Raw genomic sequence first — 7954 nt, 5'->3', positions numbered from 1 at the left:
TTTAGATGTTGTGGCTGCATTAGTTTTCTTTCAGGCTTCTCTCCTAGGGTGACAATACTCACTTACCTCTTAAACAGTAATTGCAGCGCTCAAAGCTCTTTAATTTCCGGTGTGACTTTTTTACAACTTTACATTCTCTGGACTAAAGTCCCATTAAAAGTCGGACCCAAGTCGTGCGGGAACCTTTTTTTCAGAAGTCACAACTAGCGTCAGTAGGAACAGCTGTCATAGAAAAAAAATGAATTTCACACGTCCTGCGACTTTGGGTCTCAGATCGAAATCCCAAGTTGCACAAGTGTGAATGGAGCCTTAAAAACATAAAAAAAATAAACAAAAGTCACACTAATCATGTGACAGTCCAAATATATTATAAACATCTACCACCGTGATGAAATATTGCACCGAAGTCTGTGTGAGCTTCCTTCAATCGGGAGGAAGAAGAGAGAGAATATTGCAGGGAACTGACAGCAGGGAGACGTTTATGAAGGCAAGTGTGAAATGCTGCCCCCCAGTGGGGGATAAAAAGAAAGCGGTGACCAGACCTGTTGTGACTGGGATGGATGCCTACACAAACTTGGTGTTAATGATTTCTATGCCTCACATCTCTTGGCAGCATAATCTTGCAATGAGTTTGCATTTTGTTGGGTCGGTGGAAGGATACTTACGCAGACTTCGGTGCAATACTTCATCACGGTGGTGGATGTTTATATTATATTTGCACATTTGGAATTTGGACTGTCACACGCTCAGTGGGACTTTTATTTATATTTTGATGTTTTTTTTAAGTGCTGCAATTATTGTTTAAAGCTTTCATATGGGTTATATGTATATCAACTTTTATTTCTAGCTGCTCCCTATTTTATGTTTTAGCGCTGACTTTATATATTTTTTTTGATTAATACTCACTTATCTATAGGACTAGAGATGTCCTTCTCATTTTCATAACTTGGGGGAGAGGTGTTCTGTAGCTCACAGAGGAAACGGACCTGATCAGTACTGCAAAGGCACTACAGATTAACTATTATTGGGGGCGACAAATATTTGGTGCACAGGAATCTTCTTTCATTTTGGATGCAACAAATAATAGTTCAGTTTGAAGGATTTAAAATGAAAAGATGCAGCTAGTGCTCCGTTTCCAATGCTGCTTTGCGCAGGCCCAGCCTTTCCGCACAGTATGGTCGCCTACTGACTTGGCGCCATCTACAGGCAGCTGTGAAAAATGTCCTACCCTGCTTCTTTAAATGTTCCCATGTTACTGCAGATCGATTTGGTCCACTAATGATTAGAAAGACAAACAAACTTTCTTAGAACAGGCTTTTCCTAGGAATTTTCATTCAAACTTCTACCGATCTATGGCCATCCACCCACAGTGTTTTTTTTTTTTTTTGATATATACAAAAAAAAAAAAAACCCATAAAAAAGTTTCAATGGTATATCTAACAAAGCAATGAGTAAATCAGAAGTTTACTGTTACATACACTTTAATGTTGCTCACAGCAGAATCTCAGCAGGTGTTGTGCCTTGGGAGTACCTGTTTTCTGAATACCAGCTGCTTTACATTTAGAATAACAGAGCTGATTCAACAGTATTATTTTGTTAAAACCCTTAAAGGAAACCTGTAGTGAGAGAAATTCTGAGGCTGATCTCCTTCGGAAATGCTATCTCTGGCATCAATATTTGAGATGCAGATCAGGAAAGTCACAATGAAGTAAAACGTGGTTGTAAACCTCAGACATTAAATAAGAACAAATCATATCCCACTATAGTGTGTACTTGTCTCAATTAGGAGTATTAAGTGTGATTTCTGACTGCTGCCTCATTCCTCTGCCATCAGCATGAGTCACTTCTGACAGGTTTTCCTGACACCAAGAGAAAAAAGGTGACAGGGGAGGGGCCTGCAGCTGATTGACAGTATCAGCTCTGGTGTGTGTGTGTGTGTGTGTGTGTGTGTGTGTGTGTGTGTGTGTGTGTATGGGTGTATGGGTGTATGGGTATGACCCTTCCCTCCAATCAGCTCTCAGATCTCTTCTTACTTCTGCAGTATGTACTTTCAGCTCTGTACCCCCTTTTTTCTCGACAGCACATGCACGCTTTTTAAATTCTGGATTTTGAATGGATGTAGAGAAGAGTAGACTGCAGATAAACAGGAACAACTTGTGTTGGAGGATTTGTTTCATAGGATTAGGAGGGGTGCCACCGCTACAAAAGAAGAGAGCCCAGAGGCAGGTCTTTTCCCCCCCCCCCCCAGCGTTGCCCCTCCTAATCCTCACCAGAGATGAGGCTTGAAATCACTTCATTCAATCTTCACCTCCGCCGCAGATTAAATTGGCACCGCTGCAGCAAAAAAAAACCCCAAAAAACAGCCCAACCCTTTAATAAGCCAGCCATGACTGTAGAATGAGGCGATTTCAAGCCTCACCTCTGCTGTGGGTTGGATGGGGCACTGCCGGTGTTACCGGCCTCAAAATGTGAATTAAGAGAGCCGATGATTGTAGACGCTATGAGATAAGGTGATCAGCTTGGCGTGGACTGCAAAGAATCACACAAACAGCATGAGATATGACCACTGACTTTATGGCTGGAAGTAGTTTAATTTTTACATAACAATACATATTTTACATTTTTATAGTCACATGTTTATAAACATTAACAATATATATAATACCGATTTTAACTAAAGTATTTTAAAACGTAGTTATAACAATGAACATTACTAAATTTAATAACATATATATCCCTGTTATTCAGTGTTATAGATAATTATCTTTATCTCTCTGGTACACTTTAAGTGTGCAATAATCATACTAGCAATGTATTGCTTTAATACAAATATTATCATGGTAGTACTCTTTTTTAACCACTAGATGGTGCACATTGCATGTCTGTATGATGCAATACATAAGCTTTACATACAATAGGTTTTTTTCTATATTAAATAACAGAAAACATGTGCTTCTATAAATCTATGCCATTTTCAATAAATCAGGTTTAAATATACCTATTTAGAAAGGTTTAGTGTTTATCATAGACATTTGTTCTGACTAATGCAGTATTTTCATGTTCTTATGCACTTTTCACTTGTTTCTGACACATGCTGTTCTAAACTTCTAATTACAGCAAAACTATAGCATAAAATCTGCTGAGACTTTTTCTGCATCTGCTCAAGATGTTTAGGACTCTTTCTATCACAGGTTAATACAGATTAGGAACAATTTAGAGTACATACCTGCAAAGAATCACACAAACAGCATGAGATATGACCACTGACTTTATGGCTGGAAGTAGTTTAATTTCCAGTCACATGGTGTGTGGCCTTATATAGACTCTGTTTGTGTACCTTCTCTGCCATCTACTGGTTATTAATAGAATAGAAGGGCCATGTTTAGAAATATAAAAAAAAATGAATATGTACTTTGCTTTGGGGTGTCTGTTTTGTGACCATATAAACCCCAGTCCGTCACACTCTCCCCTCCTTCAGTTAATGGCTTCCGACATTAAACTCAAATGGTATCTGAACACTATTTATTGATTTAAGTAACCCAAATAGGTACTTGTTGCCACCAAGGAGCTACGTTAACTACCTGGCATGTCATGGGAGTAGCTAGCATTGTAGGAGTTTGTATGGTGTGAATCTGACTTGGTATGTATCTTGGCTGACCTAGTGTGTCATATGTAAAGATCTCTTTAGGCTTAGCTTGTCTGGTAGATCTTCTGACAGGAGTTGAGTCTTCTCCATCAACATCATTTTCCCATTTGCATATCTTGGTTCACAGGTAAGTTTTGACTTAATGAGGGTAATTCTGCAGTGTCTAGTCCCACCATATCTGTAGCCCAGATTTGGTCGCCAACTACTGTTCCATCATTTTGTTCTTGTTCAAGATTGGGTGTGGTAGTTGTAGGATAGAACTCTTCAGCAGAAACTCTTAATGGGATTTTCTGTACGTTTTGAGAGTTTGGTTGAGACACAACACAATCATGACTTTCTGTAGTCTCTGGTATATAAGGATAATACCATCTTTCTTCATCTGAACATTCCTCCTCCTGGTCCACATCCATTCTGGTATCCTTTCTGTTACTTGATTGTCTTTGTTTCATCGGTACTCTTGGAATGTGTCCTTCAATTGGTAGGTCATTTACTGGTAGTAAAAGATTTCTGTGCAGTACTCGAATAGTCTTTTTACCACTTTCAGGCTGAATTTTGTACACAGGCCCAGCTTTGATTCTTTCTACCACTTTGTGTTCTGATTCTTCCCAATATGAACGAAGTTTACCAGGTCCTCCTCTTTCAGAGAGATTTCGTACTAAGACCCGATCACCCGGTTGAAGAGGTGCTCCTTTTATCTGTTTGTCATAGTACTTCTTCCCTTTAGCAGATGATTTTTTGCTATTCTCGGATGCGATTTTGTAAGCTTCTTGCATTCTAGATGCCCATTTCTGAGTAAATATTGGTTGACTTTCTGATTCCTTTTCCAAATTTAGGTTGAGCATTAGGTCAATTGGCAAACGAGGAGATCTTCCATACAATAGAAAGAATGGTGAGTATCCTGTGGCTTCATGCCTGGTGCAATTATATGCATGAACCATATGTGGAAGATGTTCTTTCCAATCTGACTTTTTCTCTTCCTCTAAGGTGCGAAGCATCTGTAACAAAGTACGGTTCAGTCTCTCCACTGGGTTACCCTGTGGATGGTATGGAGTAGTTCTTGAATGAGAAATCCCTGCCAATCGTTGCAATGTCTGAAATAAGTTGTTTTCAAATTCTCTTCCTTGGTCATGGTGGAGTTTCTCTGGATAGCCAAAACGTGGTATGAAATCTTGAAAGATCTTTTCTGCCGCCGTTTTTCCAGATTTGTTCTTAGTTGGATACGCTTGTGCAAAGCGTGTGAAATGGTCAACTATTACAAGTATATACTCATATCCTCCTTTGCTTTTCTCCAAGTGAAGATAATCAATGGATACTAACTCCAAAGGTGAACTGATAGTAATCGAACCCATAGGTGCTCTTTCGGTGATATTTGGACGCTTTCGTTTGATGCAGCTGCACTTCTTCAGCACATATTCATCAATGTCTCTTTGCATAAATGGCCAGTAAAATCGTTCACGTGCTAGGTGGGTTACTTTGTCAGTACCAATGTGACCCATGTCATCATGAAGATTTCTTAAGACCAATGGTTTTAACTTTTCTGGTAGAACTAGCTGTTTTCGGGTTCCAGAGTGTCGGTAGAGGATTCCTTCATCGACTCTGAGTTTATTCCATTCATGTATCAAACGTCTTGTTTTGCTGGTCATACTCTCCTTTTCTTTGTGGTTTGGAATCCAGTCGTTCTCCTTAAGCCACACTTCTCTAATGTTGGTATCGTCTTGTTGTAATGCTCTGATATTCTCCTGAGTCATTGGGCAGATTGTCTGTCCTTTCAGCAATTCTTCGGCCACATCACTTTCTGAGTGAAGAGTCAATGAAGCCACCCATAATGCCTCTTCTTCGTCAACAGCTTTGCTCCCTTGCCACATAGCTGACACAACCTCAGATGGTACAAGCTCTGTGTACTCACTCAGATTCTTCGTGAGTTCCACCGGAAATCGTGACAGTGTATCTGCGTCTGCATTCTGTTTACCTGGCCTGTACTTGATATCGAAGTGGAAATCAGCCAACTCGCCAACCCAGCGATGACCCACAGCATTCAGTCTGGCAGTACTCAATACATATGTCAATGGGTTGTTGTCTGTGTAAACGGTGAATGTTGGAGCATAGTACAAGTAATCTCTGAATTTGTCACAGACTGCCCACTTGAGAGCTAAAAACTCAAGTTTACCAGAGTGAAGATGGTAATTGCGCTCTGCTGGAGTCAATGTTCTGGAGCCAAACCCAATAACACGAAGTTTTTCTCCTTGTCGTTGGTATAGTACAGCACCTAGGCCTTCATTGGAAGCATCAGTGTGTAAGACGAAGGGTAAGTCAAAATCAGGGTATGCTAGAATTGGTGGATTGGTTAGCATGTCCACCAGTCTGGATACTACAGCTTGATGTTTGGGTGTCCATTGAATCGGTGTTTTAGATGGCACTTGTGCTTTGTTCCCGTTTTTCTTTGTAGATTCCCTCCGATTGTTTTTGGGGATGGATGTAGCAGATTCTTTCTCAGTGTTCTGCAAAAGTTCATACAGTGGTTTAGCAAGTCGAGAGAAATCTTGAATGAAGGACCTGTAGTAGCTCAGGAATCCTAACAAAGATCTGACTCCTCCCACTGTTTTTGGTTCTTTCCTTTTCAAGATCTTTTGGGTCAATTTTTATGCCTTCTTCTGACACCATTCGTCCAAGGTATCGAATCTGTCGTTTAAAGAGTTCACACTTCTTTGGTCTAAGTTTGATACCATGCTCACGCATTCGACTAAGCACTTGCCTAATATCATTGACATGCTCCTGAAAAGTTTTGGAGTAGCAAAGTACGTCATCCAAGTATGGAGAACAACATTTGTCTCTGATGCCCTCTAATACATTCTCCATGCATCTCTGAAAAGCTGCTGGGGCATTCGTTAATCCAAATGGAATACGGTTCCACTCCAGGAGTCCCCAGGGGGTGCTGAAAGCCGTCAGATGTCTGGAGTCTTCATGCACAAAGCCTTGATGATACGCACTACCCTGGTCCAGGATTGAGAACCACGTAAATCCTCCTAAGCTATCCAGCAGATCTTGTATTCTGGGTAGTGGATGTCTATCTGGGATAGTCTTTCGGTTTAACTCCCTAAAGTCAACACATAGTCGTAGGCTACTGTCCTTCTTTCGAACACAAACAACTGGTGATGAGTATGCTGAAGAAGATTTTGTTACCCAACCTCGGTCAAGAAGGTTTTGGATATATTCTTTCACTTCTTTGTATAGGCGTTTCGGTATCGAATTGTAGCGTTTCTGGACAGGAGTTTCATCTTTCAGATTTATCCTCAGTTTCAGGTTAGGGATGCATCCTATGTCTCCCTCATCTCGAGCAAAGACATCTGATTCATCATATAACATTTGTCTCGCTATCTCCTGTTCTTCTTCTGAGAGATCTTCCAAATTGACAGGTGGGTGCCACTTAACAGATTTGTTAGTGGGTAGCTGATTTCCAGTGTCCACTTGATTCAACTGGTTTACATGAAAGACCCTTTTCTTCTGATCAATTCCCTTTCCATCGTCTTTGTTTGGAGACAATGGTAGAATCTCAGCTGCTGGAGAAATGGTACCCAATACTGTTCTGGGTGGAAGGTAGATGTCATGTTGAGCACGGTTCAGTATAGGTATCTTCACCAGTTTAGAGAACCCATCTGGCACATCTACCACTGAAGGAAATAGTTCAAGTCCTTCCTCAACTGGATATTCTGGAAGTGGTTCAAATGACATGATTCCTCCTTTCGGCCACGCTCTAATTCTGCATTTGACTTCACAGAGCTTGCCTCCTTTAATCTGGAGTCCCTTCTTCCCCACTTTGACCATACGACTATTGAATATTTCTCCTGGGTCAGTTGCTTGACTGACAGCATTGACAATGTTATTCGCTACACTCTGTCTTACTTTCATAGCTTCACTCAGCAAGATAGTCAGGTTTTGGGTGCTGTTTGGTCGGTCACGGTTTTCTCTGATCAATTCTTCGATAACATTAAACCCAAGAATTGGATTGTCATTACAGCAGTCACTCACCAGCATTGGCACATAAATGGCTAAGTTTCCATGTCCACTACTTTCGAATTCCAGGCAGACTTCAATCCACCCGATGAATGGAATGATAGAACCATTTGCAGCTGTAATGGATAAGTTGTCATCACAAAGTAAATCTTGTATGTGCCTAATGGAGACGCTGGGTAGAAACTTTTCTAACCATGCCTTCCCGACAATGCTGACCTGAGCCCCTGTATCCATCAACATGTCAACCGGTACACCATTCATCCGACATGACAGTAGGCATTTTCCTCCAATTAATTG

This window comes from Lithobates pipiens, unplaced genomic scaffold, assembly GCF_037356315.1.
Source record: "Lithobates pipiens isolate NorthernLeopardFrog02 unplaced genomic scaffold, aLitPip1_a1.2 Scaffold_3, whole genome shotgun sequence".
Taxonomy (NCBI): Eukaryota; Metazoa; Chordata; class Amphibia; order Anura; family Ranidae; genus Lithobates; species Lithobates pipiens.
This window is presented reverse-complemented; position numbering follows the sequence as displayed.